Source organism: Pteropus alecto, unplaced genomic scaffold (genome assembly GCF_000325575.1).
Source record: "Pteropus alecto unplaced genomic scaffold, ASM32557v1 scaffold50, whole genome shotgun sequence".
Classification (NCBI taxonomy): domain Eukaryota; kingdom Metazoa; phylum Chordata; class Mammalia; order Chiroptera; family Pteropodidae; genus Pteropus; species Pteropus alecto.
In genome coordinates this window covers 14,267,115-14,281,894 of record NW_006431918.1, presented here as the reverse complement: position 1 = coordinate 14,281,894, position 14,780 = coordinate 14,267,115, and the positions used below count along the sequence as shown (strand labels likewise).

General features: G+C 34.7%; 1 pseudogene; it reads left to right on the top strand.

Annotated features, from left to right (window-relative positions):
* The first annotated feature begins 1,417 nt into the window (after nucleotides 1-1,417).
* Nucleotides 1,418-1,536, top strand: LOC112475125 (annotated as a pseudogene).
* The last annotated feature ends 13,244 nt before the right edge of the window (nucleotides 1,537-14,780 follow it).

Genomic DNA, 14,780 nt, shown 5'->3' with positions numbered 1-14,780 from the left:
CTAATGTGAAGGAAGGTAGGCCTCACTGTTTACTATCTATTTCCCTGATGACATAACATCTAATACATAATAACTTGTTAATTCCCTATTTCCCTCCCTCCTCAAACCTTTAGGTGTGGCTGTATCGTTTTGCATTATATTTAGAGTTGTTTTAAGTTCATAAGAACTGTTTTAAAATGTTTGTTGCTTCTCAGATTCTATAATTATGATGTACTTTGGACAGATAAATATTGTCTTGATTTTAGACTTTCGAACTGAACAATCAGCCTCGTCAAGGTGCTAAAAGAAGAGTGAGGGGCGTGTGGTAAGCAGTATAACGCACCAATATTTAAAGAAATACTAACTCTCAAATTAACAATCTTGATTATTTTTGAATTATTCTTCATTACAGTCAATTCTAACCTTGAGTTTTAGTAGGTTTAGATAGAGATAGTCCATTAACTCACAGTAAAACTTTCTATTTGTAAAAATAATTCTCCTTTAACAGACATTACTCTGGGTCTACCTGATAGTTTAATACGTAAATCTTTATAGCTTTGATTTCTAAATACTAGAAATTCATTTCAATATCTTCTCTCTTCTAGAATCTACTATTGAAGGCATTCTTTAAGGGTTTATCACCCTTTACTTTGACTTATGGAGCTGTGGTGACCTGCACCTAAGTTGAGTGACTGCCTTTTCCTCAACTGCAGATTCGCAGTCACGTGATCAACTCATCACCTGCTTCTTGTTTTTATTAAGGAGTATGAGCTGATTGAGGTTTTTAGACAACTATAATAAATACTTATTTTAATTTAATTAACCATTACTTTCTTTGAGATAACCCTTACCAAAAAAGTTAGATATAAATTACTTTCAGAAAAAGTTTGGAGTTATGCCAGTTTATAGTTTAAAGATTTATATTCAAACAAAACTTAATAAAGTATGTAAATGGGAATAAATGATGGAAAGGGAATTAATTTTTTTGATAACTTACGATGTCTCAGGCACTATTTTTTATTTGAATTATTTTATTTAATCCTCACAATAACCCAGTGAAATATTAAGTTGTAAGGATAAGAAAACCAAGGGAATGTTGAAACCAAGGAAACTGCCCTCATTACAAGCGCAAGAAATGAAATTTTATCCTAGATGTAAGTAACTGCGTATTCTGCTTCTCTAATACAGAAGTACTTCATGAATATTTCAAGCATACTATTTAGTTTTGGTATCATCATTTTTTTCAACCAACAAGATTTATTAAGGGCTTAGTATACACAAAACATTATGATAGGCATTGGAAAAATGAAAAATTTGACTCCCATTTTCAAAGATGGGAATTTAGTTGGCAAGAGAAGGCATACGACCCAGACCCTCGGTAACATGTCACTCTATAGAACAGAATGTGAGACAAACAGGAGTAAAGAAAATTAAGTCAATCTACAGTCATGCTACCCTGAACAAGCCCGATCCCGTCTGATATCAGAAGCTAAGCAAGGTTGGGCCTGGTTAGTACTTGGATGGGAGACCACCTAGAAAGACTGGGTGCTGTAGGTGTAAAAAAAGAAAAAAAAAGGGATTGTAAACTGACAAGGTCCTCGTAATCTGTGAGGTCAACCAAAGGTTGCCTCGCCTAAAAAAAAAAAAAATTTTTAAAAAATAAAAAATTAAGTCAGTATGCATTTATGGAAAACCTCCCAAAGGAAAAGGCAGTTAAACCAGGGCCTCAAGGATGGGCAGGAAGTTCCTGGGAGAAGGAAGACTCTATCACTGCCTTGGGGTTGGAGTTCAGGAATTCTGGTGACAGTAGGAAGGGTCCACACACTACAGATGTGCTCGAAACAAAGAGGAGTGAGAAGGTGGAGGGTATGATCGGTTTGACCGAGCTCGGAATGCCAGGTGGAAAGTCTGGATGAGATGACATAAACAAAGATAATATTTGGAATTTATGAGTACTAAAGTATCATAATTATGCAAGTATTTTAAAATATTTTGGGGCCAAAAGGAATGATAAATGATATAGTTCGGTGGATAATTAAGGCAATTTAGGCTTGAGGTAATAAAATCTGGTTCAAGAAGATGATACTGGGAATATAAAGGGGGGGCTGGGAAATAGAATCTGGTATCTCATTAGATCTGTGAGATCTAGTGGAAAGTTCTAATGATGATCGTTTGGTTTGGAAAAATGGCTTTGCAATTTATTTGATTTTACAGGAGAAGCCATCTTAACTGACACAATTGGTTTGGTGTTCAGTTGCATAACTGAGATAAAGAGAAGACTCATTAAGAATATGATACATACTTTAAACTTTTAGTTACGTTGAAAACATTAGAGGTTCATGCATTTACTAATATGTGATACAACTCTAAGACTTTTCTTTGATGGATATGTCATTGGGGTTCTAAATCATCTTTCTTGTATAAATCACACATTTAGAGCATTAATTACAATTTCAGGTTGTTTTATTCAAATGAATTAAAAACAGTTACAAAACAATAAAGTCAAAAAATTCATCTACATTTTGACTTTTTCCCCAGTCTCTCAAAGCTTCTTACCTATACCACATTCAACAATATTCAACAGTAATGACTTCAGTGACTAGTTTTATTAAATCATTTTAGTTTTCAGAAAAAGATATCTTTTTTTATGCACTAATGTTCCATTGATTTATAGAATATTTAACTAAATTACATACTTATTATAACAAGTACAACTGACATAAATAGATTTAGAAAAACATAGCTGCCCCTTGGTTCAAAGATGACTCAACTTGTGGTCAGAGGGGTGCATGGGACCCTAGAGCAAAATACCCAGGTGAAGTGGGAGTTTTCGGTGGCCTCCAAGTGGCAGTCACTGTGTTGTATTCAAAGTGTGGAGGCTAGTTAATCCAGCAAGTCAGACAAGCAGAGACTGGTGAAGGGCTTGTATTGTTCCACATAGAACACATTTCCTCTAAATGCTAAGTGGTGAGTGATAATTATCATGGTTACTACGTGCATTAAAATGGAACCTGACATACAGTGTTCCTCATTTTATAATAAGACTTTAAACATATAAACCTTTTATATTTTCTTTTGTCCAACTGTCAGTATAAAATAAAACCAATGTTAAGTCTAACAGTTTTTAAATTTGTAGCAAAATCAAGGCAGCAAGTAGATAAGAAATGAAAGAGAACTTGATATTATAAGATTAAAAAAATTTTTAAATGTATTTAAGCTATGATTTTATTCATTTCTCATATTCTTTAGTGATTAATCCAAATAAACACCTATTTAATTTTTTAAAACTATACATTCCAACATTTATAAAATTATAAAGTATTTTCAAGAACCATTTTAGAAAATTTTTTTTACAACTGTCAGAAATACAAAATAATGGATCATCCTACTTTCCAAAATAAGTGAAGTTAAGCCAAAAAAAGTGTGATGTATTTCCTTGAAGTCACCCCATAGGTCTATAAAAGCAAAGATAACAATGAAGCATAACACTTACCCTAAAGTTTATCTTTCGACATGATGGTTCTATGTCTGTTATCTCCTCTCACTCTTTTAAGTCTCAGACTTCCAGGGGTATACCTGAACGGCAAGGCCTCAGTCACAGGCCAGTTCCCTAGCTGCATGGCAGGCTGGTTAAGTTAGTTCCTGGCTTCTACTTGGCAACCTAGGTCCATAAATTAGAAGGCACCCTAACAACATAAGGTGTTAAAATTACAGATTGTGACAAATGTACATAATAGCTAGTAATCAAATCATGCCATCACATACCAGAATGAATCTTTTTTTAAGGGTAAAGGATATAAATGTGAATATGTCAACTACTTATTTTAAAATACAATCAAATTTAAGAGTGAATTAACTGAACATAAAAATTAACAGAAGGAACCTCAAGAATATTAATCATTAAAGATTATCTTCACCATAGTTCATCTTTTAAACCCCATACATGTGATAATGATGTCACATCTAGTCTCTCATAAATTTAGCGATTCTCAAAAATCTATTTTAGTGGTTACATTTCATTTAGTAAGCATTTGGAGGGCCTTAACAGCTTTTAGGTCTCTCAGAGATTTTTAATTATGACAGGATGGGTAGGCATGCAATGTCAACACCAAAAACCAGCAATACATTACTTAGATGACACTGTACTTAAGAAAGAGGGGAATCTGGAGCTGAGTACTTTAGCTGATAAAGCGCTCATTTTTCACCTATCAGACGTCAGTTCCTGTTGTCTCTGATTCCTTAAGTAAAATTAATTTTGTTATATCAACTATGCTACCATTAGTTGATAATCCAGGAGGCAATAGATGTCATGCACATTTCATCGTTCTTTTACTTCATGGTGTCTCTGAATGTGGGCTAAATACCAAAAGGAGACATTTCAGATGTGCTTAGAGACCCACTAGTTTTAGTTTTAGCTCAGATATTGTAAAAGTTTGGTAAACTGTTAACAGTTTTGAGCAAGACCAGTGAAACGCTTTGGCTGATTATTCCAATTTCTATAAGGGATAATACATTGGCAGATTTAACGAAAGTATCCCATGTTGAGATTAAGAATTCATTTGTGTTTCTAACATTAACTCTGAGGATATAAATTACTTTGAGAATTCTAGTGTTCTGTGTTTGCCTCCCATTCAGGCTTATGAAGTCCCCAAGTTAAGGATTAAATCCCAAATGTCTAGTGGAGTGCTTGGCATATAGCATGCACTTAAAATATGGGGAGAGCAACAGGGGTCTGATTTTTATGAGGACCAAATGAACACATTAGGAGCATTATCAAAGTTGATTTGGGAGTTAATAATGATCAGACTCTAGGATACAGGAATTAAGACTCTGAAAAGATGATAGAAGAAGCTTTCTAGGAATACCTCAGATAGCCAGAAAACTCATGCAGAAATAAGAAATAATCAGATGTCTGAGCTTTACCCTAGGCTGTGGATTGAATTGAATACAGAGAGTATACTACGCTTTTGGGTGAGTGCTTTTAAGTTCTACTCAAATGTCCTCCAACTCAGCGTTGAAAAAACATAACAAGTTCCTTGAGTAAGGGACATTAGAAAACTAAAAGAATTAGATCACACTTCTGGGGGTTATGAACCAGTTGTACTATAATCAGGGAAGGAAGCTGTCAGGCCAGAAAAAGTCCTGTGATCTATCCTAGCTATCTACATGAGCTGCAGGGCTGGCCTTGAGGGGTGAGTATGGCATTCCTAATCATAGTCTTTATACTTGGGCTTGATTTGGAGATAGTGTCACTCACCAAGAGGGTTTAGACTGGCTGATTGATAACATTAACAACCTGTCATGGCTGACAAATGATTGAGTGAAGAGAAGTACCATGGGTGGCAGCAGAAAGCAGTTAATTACCTCCGAAGAGAATGTGGGAGCCACTTGGAGTCTATCTGGGAATGGGAATGGCCTTAGGGGGAAAGTCCGAGATGCTTCTCGTCTTAGACCTGAAGACTGACTACATTACGGTTGTAGTAGATTTACTCATACTACAATTTTATACAGATTTATTACTCACACCACAACTTAGATGTGCAGAAAAAAAATGTAGTAAATTTATTTTTCTCTATAACTATTCTCTCAAGAGTCCTCAAATGAGGTATAGAGAAAAGGTGTTTTCTCTTGTTTCTCATTCAGATTTCTGGAGCTTGATTTGTCTTTAGACCACCCTGAACCACTGTGAAGCAAGACCACAACAAAATAGATTTTGTGGCTCCGTGTAGGCAGGCAGAGGGAAGCCTGGATGCTCAGCTCCCTTGGGCTGTTCCAGTTTATACCTAAGACATGGCCTGGATGGCACCCCAAAGTTCCCACAGGCCCCTGGGTGGGGCTGGGCAGGTAAATACTTGGCAACTAATAGATCTGTTCTTGGATTTACTTTGAGTGAAGGTGAGGCGATGGAAGTCTGGAGGGTTGGACGGAGAATGAGAAATGTATTTGGCTTTTTTAATATGCTGCCCTAGATTTTCTTGGACTCACCCATCTCCTTGCTCATGGAGGGGACTAGCTGTTGTCATCTTGCCACTAAAGCTGCTGCTCCTTATACCTCTTTAGAAAAGAGCTATAATTGTCCTTTAGTGTGATTCAGCAACATTTAAACACTATTATAATAATACAGAATGAACATAGTAAATACTATCTCTCAGGAGCCCTCTAAAAAAGATGCTTCTTTAATGATTAAAATTTTGAAATAAGAACATGATGCTTTCATTGGGGCCATAACATTAATTCTTCTCTTTATCTTTTCTGCATATAAAAGAAATCTTAGTCTACCTGTAATACAGCATGTACCCTCATCCTGGCCCTGCTTCTCAGAAGGTTAGGTGAGTAAGACAAGCTAGGAACAGCCTTGTCTCTCTTAAACTTTTCAGATGATTCCTGTCAAATCGAGTTAACTGAAATATACGAAAACAGGAGATATAGGTTTTAGAGAGAAGAGTGGTATGACCAAAATAGAGAATATTATGTTCTGAATTAATTGTAAGAGGTAACTTTTGGGAAATTAGAGAGAAGACATGAAAAAGGGAAGGTTTGATCCTTGAAAACTTTTCTTGGTCTTATTTACTTATTTTCTTATTTAATTATAAAAAACAAAAAGACTATTAAAAGTCATTCTACTAAAGAGTGTGATTCTTCTAACACGACATCTATATTTTAAACATTTTTAGCACAAATAATAGTGCTAAATAGTGGAAACTGACAGATTGTGGACTTTGAAAACGGAAAAGCTCTACAATAAATTCTTGAGCATTTCTCTCTATATTGTTTACATTATGCTCTCCTATCTATCCAGTCCCCTGTTGACTTAAATTAGGTGGCAAAAGGATATTTGATTATGTTAGATTTCTGCCCTAAGGTTAATGAGTAATGTTTGTGATCTGAAAAAGGTATATTACATTGATAGTGTCAAGAATGCCTCCCACTGAGCAAAAAAGGTGTCAAAATGCCAATAACCAAGTGTGTGGTGAAGGTCATAGGGACTATATCTGGCCACTTGGTGGGCAGATCATAAACTCTTAACAAGTGGCACTTGGGCTGGGAAAGTCTCATAATTTGTCCACACATGTCTTTTCTTCTGTACCACCACACCCCATCAATTCACAGCCTACGGCTTTAAACATTTTCACGAGCAAATCTCAAGGTATTTCTTTCTAACTCCCCAGTAAATTGGTGGTAAAGAGAGGCATCTCTTTTGCTTTCAAAAGTCTAATTATTTTAGACCTCCAATGCAGCTCATCCATTTTTATCTTTTAAAAAATAAATCACACCTATGAATTGACTATCTTTAAAGGGACACACCCTGTAGATTACCATCATGTGCTGCTTAATGACGGGGACACATACATTCTGAGAAACTTGTAATTAGGTGATTTCCTTGTTGTGCATACATCACAGAGTATACTTCACACACCTAGACAGCCTAGTCTACTCCATCCACACCTAGGCTTTGAGGTGTAGCCTATTGCTCTTAGGCTATAAACCCGAATAACATAATTGTATGTCCTATACTTTTATACGACTGGCAGTAGATTTGTTTACACCAGAGTCACCACAACCACATGAGTAATGCCTTGCTCTACTATTTCATAGGCAATAGGAATTTCTCAGAGCCATTATAATCTTATGGGACTACTGTCATATGTACGGTCCATCATTGACCAAAATGCTATTATGAGGTGCATGACTGTATCTGAATCATGAGGTTGTATGTAAACCTCTTGACTGCCTCAGGATGTGAAGCTCAGGATCGTGACAGCCTTCAGAACCAGTTTATAGACTTTCTAATCCTGTTACCCTGTTAACAACTACAAAGTCTACCCCATTCGTTTTAAAGCAGATTTTAAAATTTTGTATGTTTTTTTCAAATTAATATTCATGGTGATGTACAAGAATATTTCTTTCTCACTCTCATTTAGTATTTATTGAGTGGCCAGGCAGAATCCTAGGATTTGGGATATTAGTAAAGCGAACAGGCATATTTGTGAACCTTGTTTTTGCAAAATTCTCTACTGGATTTCAGCTAGTTTTACATGTGGACTATTTTTCTATCACTAGAATGCAGTGTGATTATGAGCATTTACAGTTACACACTGTGATCTTTGTGTGAGAGGAGAGTCATGACAATTAATCCCATTATTCTTGTACAGCAATTCTGCATAGTGCTTCTTTACTTATAAAGGCGAAGGGAACAATCCTTCCTCTTTTCTCTCCGCTCTGTTACCTGCCAACCAAATAATTACCATGTCTTGAGTAACTATAATTCAGAACCTCCGTAGTTCACATCTGGGACAATGTTAGGGGGAAAAAAAATCATAAAAAGGCAGATCTTTATAACCTCCTAATGTTCTACTTTTTCTGTCCCTGGCTTCTTTATTTCCATCAATGTTGTCGTTTGGTGTACTTTTAATTCACCGGGGAAGAAAATGAAAGAGGCACACGTGTGCTGTGGCATGTAGTACTTGCATTTTTAAATGGAGACTTTTCCGGTTGCCCTTTTGAACTTACGTTATGAATGGCTCCTACTGGTAGCAGGATACAGTTGTGGAATGTGTCAGGTTCCCGTGTTGGATGCGTTGCAGCCCCATCAATATTCCTCATTGTTGGAATTATATTTGTATTATAAGACATAAAAGATTTAAGCCAGGGGTGAGAGCACATTTATTCTCAGGTCTTCTCCTACTATGACTTAAGAACTTTTCTTATTTTCAGATTCATGATTTTTGATGAATAAATTTTTTTTTCCCCAAGAAATTCTCACACATACTGGATGAAAGAATTTGAATCGTATTCCTCCCCTCCCCGCTCAGAGCCTTTTTCTGCCGTTGGTTGTGCAGAATGTCATGGGAGTTGTTGATCTTTTAATGTAAATCTTTGGGAAATGGGGTTTGTTTAAAAGCAACCACATTATGAGAATATAGTTTTTCTTTTTTTAAAAATGAAATTCAAATAGTTGTATCTCTAAATAATAAATTTTCATCTATGTAGAAAAAGTTTCATTATTCTTCAAAAAAGATTGTGTATAATATCAGCTAAAGCATTATTAATTAGAGAAATATACACTGAGTGAATAATTTTTGACAGCACTATCACCTTTTTGTTTAGTTTTGGTAAAACATACTGGAGATAAAACTTAATTTCAAGAAAGGTCATGAAATTACCTAAATAACTAGATGAAAGCATAAATAAAGTATAATACTTTTACTGTATTTATGAGTTAGAATCCAATAATGTTAGTTATTGAAACTACATAATCAGAAGTATACTGAATGAGTGAATACTTTATTTTGGGGTTTTTGAAGTTTATCAAAGAAATTTAGTAGCTTTAATAGCTTATCCACAACATATAAATGTAGTATAAAACATGTATAAAATCTTCTTTGAGACGATATTCATAGAAGTAACTGCCAGTTTGTCTTGTCTCCAATTTCTGATTTTCAGTCTTCAGTTTTTCCCTTTGAATACAATTTCAAATTAGCTATCTCAGTGAAAATAAAATCTCATGTCAATTAAAATCTGTGTATCCACAACATAGGAAGCTGAGCTACTGATGCAGTAAAAATGAGTGACATCATTTTAAAAAAATTGTGGCACATCATTGATTTCCTGAGTACAGTTTCTATCTCTCAGACAAATGATGACTCAAAGTTGTGGTTTAGTTAACTAAAACAGATGACTAAGTTAGCATAAATTCAATCAGTGGGAAACCTGGCTACTGGCACAGTTAATTATGATGTGCCAAGTGTAAAATCATGTTCCTGCTTTGAACTTCTGCTGACAAGGCACATTGCTAATTCCTGGGGAGAGAGGATCACTTCTAAAGTATTTGGACACGAAATAACTTTATAATAGTATTTATAAAAAAGTTTCATGGCTGTTGTATAAGATGTGTTGGTACAGGATTACTTGGCAAACAATTTATAAAATTCAATAATTGTATATTGTAACTGAAAAACTAACCAATTGAGAAAGGGCAACCATTGAATTGTAAGAAACAGATTTTTAAATATTATTTATAAAGCATTTAGAAAAGAACAGATTAGATTCTTACTTATAGTTATCTTAAATTGTCTCCTTTTTCTTTTTTGTATTTGGGACTTACTCTATTTTTTCTTAACTGAATTATGAAAATATTTCTATAACTCTACAAAATTAATGAGACCACCAGGCTTCTATCTAATGGTAGACTATGAAAGTCAGTTTTGTTGATTTAATAACAATGGAAAAAAATGGAAAATCTAAATTCATATTGCCTTTGGGTACACATAAAGTAGGAGAGAAACTATGTAAACATGTCTATGTAGTCATAAAAATATTTTGTCATGCTGCATTTATCATACTGTTCAGGTGATATCTATGCCTGTTTACTTTTTTAATTTATTAAGTTTATTGGGGAGACATTGGTTAATAAAATCAAATAGGTTTCAAGTGTACAATTCAAAAATATGTCATATGTATATTGCATTGTGTGTTCACCACCCAAGGTTAAATTTCCTTCTGTCACCAAATATTTGACCTCTTCACCCTTATCTATCTCCCCCTCCCCATCTTCCCTCCTAAATTTCCTTCTGTCACCAAATATTTGACCTCTTTACCCTTACCTATCTCCCCCTCCCCATCTTCCCTCTGGTAACCACTCATCCACTGTCCATGTCCATGGGTCTCTGTTTGTCATGTTTGTTTGTTACTTTTAGTTTTATATCCCACATATGAGTGAAATCATATGGTTCTCAACTTTTTCTGTGACCTATTTTGCTTAGCATGATATTCTCAAGATCCATCCATGTTGTCGAAAATGGCAGTACTTCATCTTTTCTTATGGCTGAGTAGTATTCCATTGCATATATGTACCAAATCTTCTTTATCCAATCATCTATCAATGGACACTTCAGATGTTTCCATGTTTTGACCACTGTGAACAATGCTGCTATGAATATCAAGGTGCATATATCTATGCCTAAGTTTCATTATTACATCAATAACATTTATTTTCAGTAAAAAAATAGACTGATTGTAACTGTTTTAACTGGAAATTTAAATTTAGAAATTAGAAACACTATAAAAGATTTCTATGTATATTATTCTTACACTAAAACATGTATAAAAGAAGTAGCAAAAGAAATATATTCAATTTAATTCAATAAGTACTTATTACATCTCTACCATGCACCAAGAACTCTAAATCTGGGGTGCCAAAGAAGCAAAACAAGTGGTACCTGTTACCAAGGACCTTACAGTTTGTTAAGTAGATAAATTACGCTCCCATGAATAATGTTTATTCATGAAAATACAATGTTGAATGCAGTTGAGAGGATGGTATATTGAAACCTTAGAAGAGAACTAGTGTTTCTCTAGTGTTTAGGAAAGTCTCTATGGACAAGAAGAGATTTAACCTGGAAAGAGTAGGGCATTTTAGTGAATAGAATGAACAAAGATGCCAAGACCAGACTAAGAACTTGTTTAGGGAGTTGACGTGAAAAGCCCCTTGCTTGAATAAGGAAACATGAGGGAAATAATGGAAAATAAGCATGAAAAGAAACCCAGTTTTGGTCAGATTTGGAAGACTTTAAATATTTTTATAATATGATAATTTTTATATTCTCTACCTAGCTAATTGAGTTTATCTCATAAGCCTTAGGAGCCACTAAAAGACTAGAGGACTGCATGTTTTGGAAAGATTAATCCAACAGTAATACTTAGGATGTATTAGTGGGAAAGATAATAGAGGCAAGAAAGTGAGGAGTTAAACAAAATTAAAAATTCAGTTCCTGGGTGGCAGGAGTTACATTTCAAATGCTCAGTAGCCATATATGGAAAATGAAGACAGAGAACATATCCATCATTATAGAAAATTCTACTGAGCAGTTCTATAGAGAACAGATCAATGACATCAAGCATTAGAAGGAGGAAAATCACTGAAGGGGTTATTTCCACAGTCACCTAAAGAGATATTAGAAGCCTGATGTAAGGAAAATGGCGCTGGGAATACAAATTGAATGAACAGAGCAAAATCAAGATATGCCTTAAAGGTGACTGGGAGCTATCTGTGGGATTTAACTCAGAAGCCCACTCTAAATCTGGGGTGCCAAAGAAGCAAAACAAGTGGCACCTGTTACCAAGGACCTTACGGTTTGTTAAGTAGATAACAGATACAAGATTCAGAACCAGAATTGTAGCTCAATTGCTAAAATAGCAAAATTGGAGAATGTGACTTGAATCAGGGGTCACATCAGGGTTCTTAATACTTTTACCCTAAGTCTAGATGTTGGGGGGATCCATTCAAGAAAAATTTGTCACACTAGGGGAGTGTGGTAGCCAACCTCCATGATGGTCCCCAATGATTCTCACCTCTAGTATTCAAATTTGTTTAGTCTCCTCCACTTTAAGTAGAGCTGACTTGTGTAAACAATAAAATATGGAAATGGCTGTGTAATTTCTGACTTGGCTAAGTCATCATGGACACTGAGGCAGCCACTTTCCTCTCTCTTAGATCAATCATTTTGGAAGTCAACCACACAGCAAGGACACTTAAACAAGGACATTTCTATTGAAAAAGTCACATGACAAGGAACTGAGCCTCCACCTACAACCGGTACTAACTTGTCAGGCGTGGGTAAACTTCCTTAGAAACAGATTTTCCAGGCCCAGTCAAGCTTTCAAATGATGACAACCCTAGGTGACACCTTGATTCTAATCCCAAGAGAAACTCTGAAACAGGCATGAGCCAGACACCTAGTTAACCTATCCTTAGAATTCTGACTCCATGGGAACTGTGTTATCGATATTATAAATGTTTGTTTTAAATTGCTAAGTTAAGGTAATTTTTATGCACCAATAAATACATAAATTTTATGCACCAATATAGGGAGTTGTTCCTCATACAGCTGATCCTTCACCCAAGGATGTAAAGAAACAAAACATACATTACATAACGTTTGAACTTATTCACTCCACACAGTCCAAACATATAGGCAAACAGACATCACAGTCTTACTACTCACACCTCTGAGATAAATCAAGCATCCTCTCCTAAAGGCCCTGGGGGACAACTTCTATAGTAATTATTATATAAAAAAAAATCCTGTGTGGAAACGTGAGACCAGCTTCCCAAACATCAGTGACTGTGGAACATCAAGCAGAAGAATGAGAACATGACATTAGATATAGCCTACATTTAGACAAAGACAGGTTTTACAATAAAATTTCTGTGGATTCTACTTTTCCATATCCAAGGAGAGAATGTGGAAGAAGTATGATGGACAATTTAGGAACTTCATGTTACAAACTAACTCTACCTTTTATAGAGGATGATTACTTCTGCTTGTGTATTTGGTTATTAGTATTTTGTATTTCTACCCATAGTGTCAGTTACAGACATATTGTTTTCATTAATTCATTCAAAACATTTTAATTTAGTGTTAGAAATGACTGAGAAACACTGTCACAATTTTACTTCTTGTTACCATAACACACTTATTTTAATTAGTTTTTACTTTGATTATATAAATTTAATGCCAAAGGTAGATTAGAAGTTGACATAAGTCATTAGAATAGAATATAAGTAATAAAAATTTCAAAAGAAGTATTATAAACCAAAGACTTTTCATAGGTATCATTCATTGAGCACCTATGTTAGACTTTTTTCCTCAAACCAGCATTGTTGAATTCACTGAAAGAAAATGTAATTTTGTGTTTCTGTTTCAATTATAATCTAAAAAATTAATATATGCATACACTGGATCATTTAAATGACCACATTATGTCTGAGTATGGCCACTCAAGTTCAGTTCTCATGTTGGTGCGTGTTTTTACAGTCCCATTTACGTTAAGTGAAGGCCAAATAATGTCCCAATGTGCTGTATGAATAAAAAGTTAGTATTTTGAATGTAGAAAAATGGGATGAGGATTGAATAATTATAGAATAATTATTAATTACTTCATAATTATAATTATAGTGTACACAGCAAAATTGACAAGTCAAACCATAACAAGTAAACAAATAAAAACCCTTTATTGTGGCATTAGGGACCATACTTGGCTGTTGAATGAACATATTGGACAGACTCTGTTTGCTCAATTTGCAGCGGTTAATTGGCAGCGGGTATAATGATAAGTGAAGAGTGAAATGTTTCTGTTAGGACCCGGAAATAATTGGTTTAGATATCTATTTAATGTTGATTTTAATAACACTCACTTTCACCCTAACTTCAAGTAAACAATATAGTTTTACGGAGTTTTCAAGAACTACCTTGTTAAAATTGAGAATAACTCTGGGTCTCTACCTTTCATTTTATAATTGTTTTTGTAAATGTCAAATAGAATAACTATCATTTTATACATTAAATAATGTGCCTAGAGAACTAGCTTTTTTAAAGGAATGCAAAATGGTATGCTCAGTACAGTAGGAAAAGATAAGAAAAGACAACTTGTTTATTTGTTAAATCTTATGTTATATATTTATTATACGTAAATTTTCAGAATTAGTAAATTTTTTTTATTTAGTCATTTTCATTTCTGTCCTTATATCTTAAGCCTTCCATTTTTTTCCCCCTTTAAAACTCACACCCTCGCGGAGTCAATTCTCTAAGCACAGGTTTTAAAACCATGGGAAAGTTACGTACATTATGTAATGTGTTTGGTTATGGCCCAATATGTCATTTTGGTTTTTTGTGTTTCTCCTCACACCTATACCAGTACTAAAAGATGCAATAGGGTAATCAGCAAGTATACGACTTCAATATCAGCTAAAAGCACTTTACAGAGGAGAGACTCCAAGGCAACAGATTTCCTATGGCGTA